At 41.1% G+C, this 15,005-nt stretch overlaps 1 protein-coding gene across 16 annotated transcripts in view; it reads left to right on the top strand.

The window, feature by feature from the left end:
- INPP4B (inositol polyphosphate-4-phosphatase type II B) overlaps positions 1–15,005 on the top strand; it is a 496,579-nt gene that overhangs the window by 52,934 nt on the left and 428,640 nt on the right. For 13 of the 16 annotated variants that reach the window (XM_042850295.2, XM_065596418.1, XM_042850296.2 and 10 more), the window contains one exon: positions 9,315–9,379. The exons of 1 other annotated variant lie outside the window; for it this stretch is intronic. The gene's annotated coding sequence lies outside the window, so the exon portion shown is untranslated. Of the gene's footprint in view, positions 1–4,968; positions 5,176–9,314; positions 9,380–15,005 lie in introns of all 16 variants that reach the window. 2 more of the 16 variants (XM_065596409.1, XM_065596412.1) reach the window with 1 other exon arrangement.

Raw genomic sequence — 15,005 nt, 5'->3', positions numbered from 1 at the left:
TTCTGCAGCTAACTGAGTGGTCTTCACCTTAATTGTCCTGTTTGTTCATAATCTGGAAAAGAAAAACAAGCTTTCCTGCTTTTTTGGGTCCAAAAGGATTTCTAAATTTGGAATGAATTAGTCCAAAGGAAGAAAATAATCTTTTTACACAGGCAGAAGAAGCTACTGCTATTAAAAGTGAGATTATCACTTCAACAGTCTCTGAATCCAAGTGCTTAAGTGAATTCCACCAGTTCACTGGTGTGACTTTCTTTGAAACATTATCAGCAGACATATATTTCTTGAATGGTTCACCCGTAGCTCTGTCTAGTATTCCTGTTTTAGGATGTGGGACCTTCTGGTCCAGCTGCCCCAGACCATTGCTGACTTGTAGACTTTAAGGTCAGAAGGGGCCGTTGTGATCATCTAGTTTGAGCTCCTGCACTTTGCAGGCCACAGAACCTCACCTGCCCACTCCTGTAATAGACCCGGAACCTCTGTCCGAATTACTGAAGTCCTCAAATAATGATTTAAAGGTTTTAAGTTACAGAGTATTTAAACCTGCCAGTGACCCATGCCGCAGAGGAAGGTGAAAAACCCCAGGGTCTCAGTCAATCTGACCTGAGGGAAAATTCCTTTCTGATCCCAAATATGGTTATCAGTTTGACCCTGAGCATTTGGGCAGACCCGCCAGGCAAATACCTGGGAAAGATTCTCTGTAGTAACTCAGACTCCTCCCCATCTAGTGTCCTGTGTCCAGCAGTTGGGGATCTTTGCTAGTGGCAGTTGCCAATGGGCCATGTGCCATTGTAGGCAATCTCATCATACCAGCCTCTCCATAAACTTATCAAGGTCAGTCTTGAAGCCAGTTAGCTGTTTTGCCCCCACTGCTGCCCTTGGAAGGCTGTTCCAGAACTTCATTTCTCTGATGGTTAGAAACCTTTGCCTAATGTCGAGCCTAAACTTGTTGATGGCCGGTTTATAGCCATTTGTTCTTGTGTCCACATTGGCACTTAACTTAAATAACATCATCCTTTTCTCGCATGTCTCATCTGTAGCTTAAGCGTGCTCTCTCTCTCTCTCTCTTTAGATCTCCACCTGAATGGGCACTCCTGTTTGCTCTTTAAATCTTCATGGATCTTGTGACCATTAAAACAAGGGATGTACAGACTTTGCAAAGGCACTTCTATGAGTAAAGTGGGACTGGTTGAGAATAAATACAAGAGATGCACAGATGTATGGAAAAATAACAAATACTTGAATGCAACGTCACTCTGTTTTGTCACCACTCTTAAGAGCACTTTGAATCTCAGTCTGTGCCTGTTTAAAGGTCCAAGATCCTTCTACGCCTTTTCTCCTTCTGCTCAGTCTTCTCTTGCCAAAGAGCCTCTTGTTAACAACAGTTTCTAACACCCTGTCTCTTCCTGTCCTTCCTCTGGGGTTTTTCCGTTCTCCAGTCCTTTGTACATTGGGGCCAACAATATCCTCTGTTTCAGAGTAGCAGCCGTGTTAGTCTGTATCCGCAAAAAGAAGAACAGGAGTACTTGTGGCACCTTAGAGACTAACAAATTTATTAGAGCATAAGCTTTCGTGGACTACAGCCCACTTCTTCGGATGCATATAGAATGGAACATATATTGAGGAGATATATATACACACATACAGAGAGCATAAACAGGTGGGAGTTGTCTTACCAACTCTGAGAGGCCAATTAATTAAGAGGAAAAAAAACTTTTGAAGTGATAATCAAGCTAGCCCAGTACAGACAGTTTGATAAGAAGTGTGAGAATACTTACAAGGGGAGATAGATTCAATGTTTGTAATGGCTCAGCAATGGATAAGAGTTATTAACAAGTCAATAGTCTTTGGCTGCTAGTGCCCATTGTCCTACTAAGGGAAGGTTATTCAATTGTTGATGGTCTATAATGACTGTCCCATTCAGAGGCAGACACCCAGGTGCCAGACACCTCTTGTGGTAAAGGAAAGGGATGATACAATCTCATGTGACAATATACAGTGAAAGAATCAGGTCATGTCTACTCTAGCACTTATTTCGGCAAAACTTACATTGCTCAGGGGTGTGAAAAAAATTACTCATTCTCCTCCCCACCTCCTACCCGAGCAACATAGGTTTTTCTGGCATATGCTCTCGTGTGCACAGTGCTATGTCGGTGGGAGATGTTCTCCCACCAACATAAGTATTGCTGGTCATTTAGGTGGTTTTATTATGTTGATGGGAGAACTCTCTCCCATTGGTATAGAGCGACCACACAAGCGATCTTATAGCGGCACAGCTGTGTCAGTAGAGCTGTGCCACTGTAAGCTGCTAGTGTATACATGACTTCAGTAAAGATATAATCATAAAATCCATAAGTTCATGTAGAGAGACAAGGTGTGTAAGGTAATTTTTTTTTATTTTTATTAGACCAACTTCTGTTGATGAGGGAGACAAGCTTTTGAGCCACACAGAGCTCTTCTTCAGGTCTGTGTTAGCTCAAAAGCTTGTCTCTCTTACCAACAGAAGTTGGGTCCAATAAAAAAAAATTATCCTCACCCACCTTGTCTCTCTAATCTGGGACTGACATGGCTACACAACACTGCATATAAACTCACGCAGAGAAATTCCCAAAACTGTCACAAGTGTGTCTTTAAAAATGTGCCTTGAGAAAGATGAGAGCTAGCTCAAGCTATGTAGAGGGGATTTAAACTGCCACTTCCTCACCTGCTGTGTGATCCCAGTGAGGATGTTTGGGGAAGACTTGGCCTTGATTTGAGGAGCTGCAAAGCAAACAGGCAGGGAGCTCAGTTATGTGATCCTTTTACAGTTGCTACACAGCTTCCTGCTGCAGAGTTGTGTGGTGTTTTTTTTTTTTTTTTTACACACACTAGAGAAAAATAAAAAGTCTGCCCCCAAAATACAATTCATAAGGATAAAACAAAACTAGCAGCAAAATCCTGCTTAGCATACAAAGCCAGTTGGAAAACATGTTAGCATACCAAAACTCCGCTTGTTGCCATATGCCATGGGCCAAGGAAATTGTGCAGCCCAGAAAGTATCTGAATATTTTCGTCTGGGTTGGGCCTATAGATTTCTTCAGCACTTAACTCTGTACTATTGGACTATTTTGGGGGTTAATGCCTCCTTCAGTCTATGCTGTGTGACAGTCACCACTGCACAAATCTCTCTGCAGTACCAGTCCTTCAATGTACAACATGTGGACAAATTGCTGCACTTGCGCGTTGAAGTCAGTGGGGTTCCATGTGGACACGTTTGTTATAAAGTGCAAGATCAGGGCCTATATGAGGAATGTATGATGATAATTAACAAAATTATGAGATGAGGTAAGGACTGGGAAAATGGATTAGATTGAAAGGATAGGAATGGATGAGGAGTGCTGCTGTGATTAAGGATAAAAGGAATACTGCTTTTGAAATACAGGAAAAGAAATGGCACGACTGCATGAAAAACATTTTTTTAATTGCCACAGGTCAGCCCACTCTGGGTCCATATAAAAGTAAGTCTACACTGTATACTTCTTTCAGGAGGTGTAGAGTTTGTACACTGCATGCCCCCGTAGCAGGGCTATAAATAGCAGCATAGATGGTGATGTACACCGCTTAGGTGAGTAGCCTAAAGACATAGCTGAATCCTGTGTCTGTGTACCTTACAGGGTTCTCTACTCACTCAAGCTGTGCCCCCCTGTCTACACTGGTATTTTTAGCAGTGTGATGTTCCACAGCTCTCTCCCGGCTGCTCTACCCTTTCCCTGCCATTGCCTTTCCCTGCTGCTGGCATCTTTCGCTGTGCTGGAGAAAGGCTCTGGCAGCTCAATGACTCCAACAGTGAGGAAATGCTCTGGCAGTGAGGAAGTAGTGGTGAATGGCGTGGCAGCTCCCCACTGCTTTGACTTTCCCCACTGCCTCCCCTCTGCAAGAACTTTCCACTGACGTGTGTAGCTATGCACTGTAGTGTGGAGGCAGCCTGCATTTCACTGCAGTGTGTAACTATATGTACCCTACACACTGGCGCAAGTGGTGTGCTGTGTAGATACAGCTTTTGAGTCCTGGTCTGCTCTTGTCCTGGTTCAGGAAACACCCCCACTAGGCTCCTTTCCTGGAGCTGGACTTATGATTAATGGTCACTTCCTCAAAACAGGAATCCTGAGCTCTCCTCCTTAGAGCTGGGTTGTAAGTTAGCCACTGTAGGACCTTAGCCAGACTTCTCCCTCAGTGGTCCTTTTCCCCCCAATTAATCTTCCAGCTCAAAGGATCCAGCAGGCAGCTGCTTTCTGCTGGTGTCTGACCTGCTATGTGGGAGGCAGCATTTATGCTGATCACCTTCTCCCAGCTTATCACCATTTGGGTAAGAGGGGAGCCTTTCCCTGTCCTCTCTGTAAGGTTCCTGTCCCTTAAAAGACAAAGTGACAGGATTTCCTCCAAAGCACCACCTATTCCTGGGACCACTTCCTCTCTATCATTACCTCCTAGGTCCTTGTGTATGTATATCAGACCATTCAAAATCTTAAAGGGCCACTCACTTGATGGGGTGGAGTGACCGCTTTGCACTATTATGCTTAAGTGGGTGGACTCCCTGTCACACTTGGTATATTTTGTTGTTATAATTCCAATGAGAGATGAAAATATTTTTTTTTCTACATGAATGTGTACTTGTGTACTCTATCTCTTTTGATGCCTTCATTCTATAGGTGAGCATGACATATGCATGTTACTAGTTACATTGTTAAAACTGTGTGTGCAGAAAGTACTGTATAAAATGCATTTTACTTGATCCTGCATTAACTAGTAAAAACAGGGAAAAGCTAAAATGCTTTTTTTCTTTTAATCAGATTTGACAGTGGTACCTATTTTAACCTTAGTTTGTCCATCAATTATATCTTTCATATTTTGAATGACTGTACAATGCATGGAATGCACATGAAATTCTGTATGAAATCACGATATATTTCAGCATCTTTTTTAATATTTCAGTTGACCTCGTCTGCTATTTAGATCTTGCTCATCTTCAAAAAACTCATTAGCATCATTATTCTCCTCCTCCTCCTCCTCCTCTTCACTGTTATATTTGGCATTCAACCTCATTAGATCTGGCTTCACTCGCCAAAAGGCCATCAGCTTGCTTTGACAAGGAAGAAAAAGTGAAAATTTGCAGAGTGGCCAAGGATGGAAAATTAATAGGTATCAGTTTGTAGTGAAAATTATCTGTTGCTGAGGCATGTTTTGCTGCTATTGTCATCTTACAGTGTCAGTAATTACATATTCGTTAGAGTTTTATGTTTTCTTCATTGTGTCTGCTTGAGTGGTGCTAAACACCTTTCTAAATAATTGTTTTTAAGCCTTAGCTGTGGATTAGGAACTCACTGGCATATGCAAACAGAGATGAAATTAATAGTCCTCTGGCTGCTAACTAGACTAATGTACATTCGGGAAAGAGTAGTTTATTATCCTCTTCTTATGTTTTTTTTTTAAATAGGTTGGATAGAGAGGTGTCCTCAATATATATTTTATATGGAACACAGTAGTAGGTATTATGCAACCCTTTCTTTCCAACTGTCCAAAACCCAAAAAACCCTGAAATAACTGTTGGGGACTTTTAAAAATAATCTGACTTGTTGCCAAGTGGATGTTACTCGTGATGTGCTTGTATTCCAAGATTTCTGTAAAATGGTGCTGAGAAAAAATAAAGCAAGCTGTTAGATTTATTCAGATTTAGGGGTATGTACAGAGGTACATGCACACTGACGCTATAAATAAAAATGCATGCCTTCTTTCACCTAAAATTGCTGTAGCTATGTTGACCTGTGAACAGTGTAGTCATTCCTATAAAATCCAGCACTACTGTATAAGTGGCCTCCATTCTGTACTATTTGCCCAAGAAATGGAACTTAGGACTTGCAATGATCTGTGCAACATGTTGATTTGCATTGTACTAGCTGCTAGTCATCAGTCAGTAGTAGCTGTAATTTTTCGATTTCTAGTTTCTCACAAAAAACCCCCCAACCGTTTCCTGCTTTATCAACTTTTATAGCTCAGTTCCTACCTCCTGCACAGGTTTCTTCTGGCTTTTATGGTAATGTACTTAGTATGTCGTTCAATTTCCAGTAAGCTTGAATAAATATCTGTTCCCTAGACTGTTAGGAAATCCCTTGTGGTTAGCTGTAAAACCATCCCTAATATAATAATTTCAGCAACAGAGAATAGGCATTATTTTTACTTGGCCTATAGGATCTCAAGTTTTGATTGTTTGAGAGAGCCTATGGGTCAGATTATAGACTTTAAGGCCAGTAGGGAACATTATGGTCATCTAGTCTGACCTCCTGCACATTGCAGGCCACAAATACCTCACCCACTGCTCCTGTAATAGACCCATAACCTCTGGTGAGTTACTGATAATAATGATTTAAAGACTTTAAGTTACAAAGAATCTGCCATTTGCATTACTTTAAACCTCCAAGTGGCCAGTGCCCAATGCTGCAAAGAAAGGCAAAAAAACACGCAGGGTCTCTGCAAATCTAACCTGGGGCAAAATTCCTTCCCAATCCCAAATATGGTGATTGGTTGGATCCTGAGCATGAGGGCAAGACCCGCCAGCCAGACATCTGGGAAAGAATTCTCTATAGTAACTAGAGCCCTCCCCATCTAGTGTCCCATCACCAGCCATTGGGTATATTTGCTGCTAGCAGTCGCAGATTGTCTGCAATGGCACATATCCAATTTCGTCATACCATCCCCTCCATAAATGTATCAGGCTCAGTCTTGAAGCCAGTTAGGTTTTTTGCCCTCACTGCTCCCTTGGAAGGCTATTCCAGAACTTCACTCCTCTGATAGTTAGAAACCACCTACATTTCAAGCCTAAACTTGTTGATGGCCAGTTTATAGCTATTTGTTCTTGTGTCCACATTGGCACTTAACTTATGTAACTCCCTCCCTGGTATTTATCCTTCTGGTGTATTTATAGAGGACAATCAGATCTCCCCTCAGACTTTTTCGATTGCGCTAAATAAGCCAAGCTCCTTGAGTCTTCTCTCGTAAGATAGGGTTTCGATTCCTTTAATCAGCCTAATGGCCCTTCTCTGTAGCTGTTCCAGTCTGAAGTTAACTTTCTTAAACACGGGAGACCAGAACTGCACACAGTATTCCAGAGGAGGTCTCACTAGTGCCTTGTATGATGGTACTAACACTTCTCTATCTCTACTGGAAATACCTAGACTGATGAATCTTAGGAATGCATTAGCCTTTTTCACAGCTGCATCACATTGGTGGTTCGCAGTCATCCTGTGATAAAACAATATACCCCAGGTCTTTCTCCTCTTCCATCGCTTCCAACTAATACGTTCCCATCTTATAGCAAAAATTCTTTTTGTGAGTCCCTAAGTGAATGACCTGGCACTTAGCACTATTAAATTTCATCCCATTTCTATTACTCCAGTTTACAAGGTCATCCAGATCTTCTTGTATGATATTCTGGTCTTCTTCCGTATTAGTATTACCTCCCAACTTTGTGTCATCTGCAGATTTTATTAGCACGCTCCCACTTTTTGTGCCAAGGTCCTGAAAAAAAAGGTTAAATAAGATTGGTCCCAAGACTGATCCCTAAGGAACTCTATTAGAACCTCCCTCCAATCTGACAGTTCACCTTTCATTATGACCCGTTGTAGTCCCCCCTTTAACCAGTTCTTTATGCACCTTTCAGTTCTCCTACTAATCCCCATCTTTGATTGTCTGGTCTTGCTCCCTGAATAGTTGGGTAAGCTCATTGGGTCAAATTAATCTTAAAAAGTGTTCCAGACGCTTACTAGCCAGGGGGCGGAATCTAATTGCCATAATTTGAGGAATGGGGCTCCCCAGAAAGCTTTCTGGGTTTTGTGCGCTGGTGAGAAATAATATAGAATCTATCGCCAGCTCTTGGAGGGTGCTAGGATTTTTACCAGAGAGCTGTCCTCAAATTCTGCTCATAGGTATCATCTGTTGTATTGGACCCTGGCTAGTGGATACTTGATACATTTGCAGGCACCCCATTCCATCTCGTATTGGCTACTGGTAGGAAGAAGATGCTCTCCTCTTCTCTTTTGCCCTCAATTTCAGAGCCTCCTGCTGAAAGTTGGAGAAAGGTGTCTAACTTTTTTCTGCCCATCCACTATCCTGAGGTGGTTTATTTTTTTTTCTTTTGCTTGGTTTTTAGGTTCTATCTCCTCATGAATAAATCCAGTGACTTCTCTGTTGCTGCTGAGAACTTTTTCCTAGCAGCAGTAGCAATAAAAATTGATATGGTTCTTGTCTGCTTCACTGCTGTCCACTGGGTTCTGAAGAGCTGTACTTTAACAAGATTTCTGGTCAGTTTATTTCACTTTAAAGCTGTGAGCATCTGAGGATATTGAAACCACTACGATTGGGTCACATTCTTTTCTGTATAGGTTCTTCTACTTCGGTAGAGTATCCTCACATCCATGCATACTAGAAATTTAATGTTTTTAAGGGAAAACTGTCTGCTGAAATCGATCCTCTAGGCCCCATTGCTTGCAAGGGCAAACTTCCCATTTTCTAGTGGTGCATAGCCAAGTGGATTTTTCAAGACTTGCCTATATAGCTTCATTGACATCAATGAGGTTAACACCAAGAGCAAAGAAATTAACATATTAGAGCGGATGAGTGATCGATCTGTCAATATCCTGTCTCTGACAGTGGTCAGTACCAGATGCTTCAGGAAAGGTGGAAGAATTCCATAGTGGGCAGCTAGGGAAGAAACTGTTCATAGGAAATGTTTCTTCATACCATGCAGCAATTAGAGCATGGCTTATGCCTTGAAACACGAGGGTTCATATCCCTTCCAAACTTTTTTTTAAAAATCTTCTGTAGTGTGCTGTGGATATTCTCATTTCTCATATAAATGTGGATGCAGTTGATCTAAATAGCCCACTTCTCTATTTTATAATCATTATTCCATTGAAGGAAGGTGATCTAATTTACCAGAATCTAATATCATCTGTAATTTTAGCTTCTGAGCAGTTTAGTAGCAAGCTGTTCAATGCTAAAGTGTCAGTCTCTGCTCCTGTGTGAGAAAAGGGAGAAACGCAAAGAAAACACAGTTGAATATATGCTGCAGTCACCAATTCGCTCAGCTGCAGGATAGAAGAAACCTTCTGGGAAGTTATCTGGCATTTAACAGCATGTTGTACATAGGAGCTGCTGAGTGAAGCTGATTTTTTTGTTAATGATTTTCTTCTGACCTTTATTACTAATGCATATTCTTTAAGAAGCATTTAATGTGTAGAGACAAAAGATTTGTTTTCATTAATCTCTTACTTCTTTGCATATAGAACCAAGAGAGCGATGGTGTCGGCTGAAAGGAAATCTGCTTTTTCTAATGAAAAATAAGACCAAGGTAATTCATTTTCTTACTGATTTTCCTCACATTTTGGTCTAATCTTCCTGAACTTGACTAATCCTTTTTACATGATAGTTATTGGCATTGTGTTTTTAGGGATAGGAAGATTGACTATTATTTAAGCAATTTTAAAAACCACAACAACTCAGTTATAGCGTAAGGTATTCTCCAGTGACATCAACAATATTTTAGTTGCATCGCAAATGATTTAAGGCCACATTCTGCATTCACTGTATACTGGGGTAAATCCAGAGTAACTCCATTGACTTCACTGGTGTAAATGGAAATAGATTTTCACCCTTAAATGCAATACACAGGTAATGCACAAGATATAATTTCAGCCCCTTATAACAATCCTTTGTGCACATAAAAGGGAGAAAGTAACCCCTAACTTCATAGCAAGTTCAGCTACAAACAAGCACTAACAGTTGCTTTTGATGTAAAGGATAGTTATATTCCCAGAATGAAGGACTCCCTAAATTAGGGTCTTGACCCTGCCAGGTACTAAGCATCTCAGAAGCACTGAATGCCCTCACTTCTGAATGATTTTAATGAGAGTTGAGAGCGCTTGGTATCTGGAATGAACAGGCAATAAGTGTGGAGTGGCTCGTTTCCTTGCCTATTATATGCATGTTTTTTGTAGGTGGCCGAAAACTTTCATGCAATCCTAAAGAATTAAGGCAATGAAAATGAAACTTGACATCACGTGTCATTAATTATAAGTATTTTATATTCTGTTCCTGGAATATCTTGGTATTGTATGGGGGCCACTGCCTGCATAGAAGTGATAGTGATGTTTGATATACTGTGTATTCTGTTTGAAAGATTTGCAGCATGATGTAGCAGCTTACGTTACTATAGTAATGTGCCAATATAGTATACTTGTGAAGCAATACACAAGAGCATGCATCAGGGGGTGGGATAGCTCAGTGGTTTAAGCATTGGCCTGCTAAACCCAGGGTTGTGAGTTCAATCCTTGAGGGGGCCACTTAGGGATCTGGGGCAAAATCAGTACTTGGTCCTGCTAGTGAAGGCAGGGAGCTGGACTCAATGACCTTTCAGGGTCCCTTCCAGTTCTATGAGATGAGTATATCTCCATATATTATAGATTCATGTGTTTGTGCATATAGACACGGTGATGTAGTATGACATAAAGGTTTTATTAGTGTAAGTTTTTAGTGTGACCACGCTACTCCTGATCAGTGAAATCAGGATAGATTTTTACCTAGCTTGGCAGGATTTGAATTTAATGGATAGATGTTGATTTCAGCTGACACACTGAAACTGGAGTGTGGGGGTGAGTGGGAATACTGATTGGTAACCATGGTCGGGAGTGCAGTCTCTACCCTTTGCATCTGCCGGGATCAGGTGTCACCGGCCCTGCTGTAGCTCAGTGAACCCTCTGCAGTCCTGCTATCGAGGACTTCCTCGATATTCCTTCACTCCTGTGATAGCTGGGCTGCAGAGGGCTCCCTGCACTGCTGCAGGGCTGGTGACACCTAACCCCTGCAGGCGCAAGAGAAGTCTGTGGTCCTGGTGGGGCAGAGCAGAGATCCGTCATCCTTCTTGTAGTCCTGGCTGAGGAAGTCACCCAGCTGCTGAATGGCTTCTCCCTGGGCAGGGATCAGTGCTAGGCCTCACATATTCAACCCTTTTTCACCAGTGATCTGGAAGTATATATATAAAATCATTGCTGATTAAAATTAGCTATTTGCAGATAACACAAAGATTGGAAGAATGACAAAGAATGATGATGCGGCCCGTTCAAACAAAATTCATTTAATATGCAGAGTCCTACATCAGGGAACGCAAGTCCTATAGAATGGGGACTGTATTCTGGAAAGAATACTGAAAGAGGTGACTTGATTACATTGTATAAGTACCTTAAAGGGGAGAAAATAGCAAAGCACTTAAAGGACTCTTTAATCTAGCAGCTAAAGGCAGAGCAAGAACCAGTGGTTGGAAGCTGAAGCCAGACAAATTGAAATTTGAAATAAGGCGCACATTTTATTGGTGAGTGTGATTAACTGTTGAAACAAACTAACAAGGGAAGTGATGGATTCTCCATCTCTCAATGTCTTCAAATCAAGACAGGATGCCTGTGTGGAAGATATGATTTTAATCAAACACAATTATTGGGCTCAATACAGGGGTAACTGGGTAAAACTGAATCCTTGTGTCATTTAATGGCCTGAGACCAGACTAGATGAGCAAGTGGCCCTTTATAGCCATAAACTCTTTGCATCTATGAAACAAGGATTTTTAGAGTCCTGTAAATTGGCCAAATTTGGGTGGACTTTCACAGGGACAGCCAAAGGCAAATGTAACCGCAGGGTGACACCTTTCAAAATTTCAAGCCCCTGCTCCAAAGCTTGGAGTTGCTAGAGCTTCTTAGTGACATGATTGTTGCCAACATGAAAAGATTCTTACAATGTATTTTTCCCTAGCCTTGTTTTTAGAAAAGGCAGAACTTTTTCTTCTTAAATTTGAGGCAGACATCTGGCATGGAAGGTTCTAGCATGAATGGTAAAGTTTGGGAATGTTATGAGCAACTGGAAACTGGGTGTTCTAATGGTAGGTGTTAGGCAAGTTTAAAAATTAGGATGGAGTGTGTGAGAAAGTTGTACCTAATCTGTGCTGATGAACCCAAATTCCACTTCTGTGATGTCTCTTGATCTGAGATATCTTCTGTGGTTCACCATGCAGGGGTGTAGCTCCAATGAGTCTCAGGAGGTTTGTCAGAATGAGCCTCCGGCTGGTGAACCAGTCGTCTTTCTGGGAAAGAAAACATGGGGTTTTCAGTAGTGCCTAAATGAGTTAGAAGCACAAATCCTGTTGAAAGTCAATGGCAAATGTGCTCCTAATTCTCATAGGCATTTTTGAAAATCCCACCCATAATGTGCATCTTTTACACCCTGGGAAATCCTGTCTTCATAATTCTGGTGTGAGCCAGGGAAACATGCTACTAGGAATAGATAAGTATCCTTTTAATTGATGTAAGAATAGAGCTTTGAGTTGTAACTTGCAGTCCATTTGGGAACATAGCATTGTCTTTTTTTGTCTGGCCACATTAAGGTCTGTGATCAATCTCGCTTGTTTTTTGTTGTCCTTTCTTTTCTTTAGTACATTCCATTTCTTTTCTTTCAGAAATCATAGTGCACCGTTTCCTCATTCAAACAGATTTCTCTACTTTAAAACCTCTCTCTCACCTTTCTCCAAGTCATTTTTGTCACACCATGCTGATTCACTTTCTTTCTCTCACCTGCATCCAAAAATTGTTGTCAGTTATCCATGTAGATATGTCTCTGGAATAATTCCATGTAAGTAAAATAAAGTCGCCTAAGCCTATGCTGCATGTTTCTCCGTATTTGAAACAGTAATACCAATACTTGGCCAGGTTTGTAAATTTCTAAGCAATCCTTTGACGAAAGACTATTGTGGCAGAGCTCTGACCTTGTCCCAGTGGGTCCTGCGCTTCTAGGCGGTATATGCTAGCCTCAGTGGCTCTCTGTGACCCTCCACGTAGCCCTTCTCTCTCTAGGGCCAGGGTTACAGTCCTCTGAGTCCTTTTCATCATAAGCCAGCAAGGAGGTTGGTGAGAGAATTCCCACAGTCTCTGTTGTCCCTAAGGCTTGTTTTAGAACAGTTTAGCCTCCTGTCCTGACAGGGGCCTGACTTCCTCTCCCAGGAGGTGTTCCTGTAGTGGTGGGTTGGGGGGAACCAGCAACCTTTCACTACCAGAGTTGCTACATTTCCCTAGGCCACTTCCCCACAGCTCTCCTGCTTCTCCCTTCTTCACCATTACTTTAGGGCTCCCTTATCAATAACTTGAGGGTGTCTTCATTAACCAGCCCTTCAGCCGCACTTCCTCTCCTCTGGCTCCCTGGCTTTCCTCTGCCTGACTGGAGTGAGCCCTTTTTATAGTATCAGCGGGGCCTTAATTAGAGTCAGGTGGTCACATTAGCTTAATGGCCTCACCTGACTTTTTGCAGGTTAATTGGAGTCAGATGTTCTCACTAGCCTGGAGCAGCCCCTGCTCTGGTCAGTCAGGGAACAGAAAACTGTTACTTCAGTGGCCAGTATATCTGCCTTCTGCTATTCTGCTGTACCCAACTGGCCTGGGTCTAACTCACTATGTATAAGTTCTAAGTAAAGTTATGTTTTTTCAGTATAGTAATGGTTCCAAGGACCCCATTGTGCTGTACTGAGTAAATGTATATTTTGACATGCATATTTATTTTAATATGCATATTTTAAAAAGTGTATTTAGGCATTTATTTAAAAATGGACTTGTGATTGATAGTCTGTAATGACTTTTTTAGAAGAGGCATTAGTGTCTATTGGGTAAATCCTTCTTAGTTTAAAATGTAACAATCCAATAGAAGGAACCATTACAGTATCTTAGGTCAATTTGTCCATGTTCGTGCACACTAAATTTATGTTGCTTAGATGTTTCGTGTGTGTGTGTGTGCGTGTGTGCGCGCGCGCGCTCTTAGGAGCAGTGTTAGCCAATGTTTACACCTTCTTATATTGTATTCTTATGTTTTAAAGAGTTGCAGGATACCAAAAGAAATTAAGTTACATGGATTGCTGTTCTCAATTTTTAAATCAAAGCTCTTTTCAGTGCTAAAAGTATTGACAAGTTCAGGCTGCAGTGAATTTATATAGTAGTTTCCTAACACTCTCAAAACAAGGGATTTATACTGAAACAATGACAGACTAAACTATACTAGGGCAAATGAGAATGCTATGATGCACCTAATGCCTGGGAGTGTTAAGTAAAAGGGGTGAATGTATTGTTTTGAGACTGGGTCTGTGATGAATTACCTTCCTTAAACTGAATGTGTTGCTGAGTATAGGACGGTTTGTAGACAGGATAAATGAGCAAGTCTAAATGCTCATGCTGTCAATAATCCCAAGCCTTCTTGCAATCTTTGTAAAAGCTTAACATAAATTACATTGTTATAGTATTTATCACAAGTCTAATGTGTTACTGACAGTTGACAGAAAAGCATCAAAGTAAAATTGCAGATTGACTCATAAATCAATGACCACAGAATTGGTGCAAGGTTGAAATAATAGAATAATGGCATATTTCTAATGGTTCTGATGTGACTTGCATATCTAACACAACTGTGAAAATGTTATTCAGGTTTTCATGGCATGGTGGGTGCATGTTTTGAAATGGGAGACTGTCAATGAATCCTGTATGCATTCAAGCCAAAAATACACATGCCTTTCAGGATTTCAACACATTTTATTTTCATATGCAATTTATTATTTAGTTTCAATATTTTTAATATGGTTATTTAGTAACATTTTATTATTCAAATTAAGGCGATGAAGCTTTTCTTTTCTGAACTGTGAAAGGTCTTTGTATTGTAAGCCAATGAACTCTACTGAGGATCTCTTAGAAGTAAAAGCCTCTCATCTGGCTAAGGATATAGTTTTTATAAGTTATTTTTCAGCAGTGATTTCAGTTTCCTGGAGCATGCTCAGTGTCTAAGTGCTTTGGCCTGAGCAGTTCTGACCACACTAAGGCCCCAATCTGGCCATCATTTATGCAAATACTTAACTTTACACATTTGAGTCGTCCCTTTGAAGTTGGGACTAGTAACATGCA

Source organism: Chrysemys picta, chromosome 5 (genome assembly GCF_011386835.1).
Source record: "Chrysemys picta bellii isolate R12L10 chromosome 5, ASM1138683v2, whole genome shotgun sequence".
Lineage (NCBI taxonomy): Eukaryota > Metazoa > Chordata > Testudines > Emydidae > Chrysemys > Chrysemys picta.
This window is presented reverse-complemented; position numbering and strand designations above follow the sequence as displayed.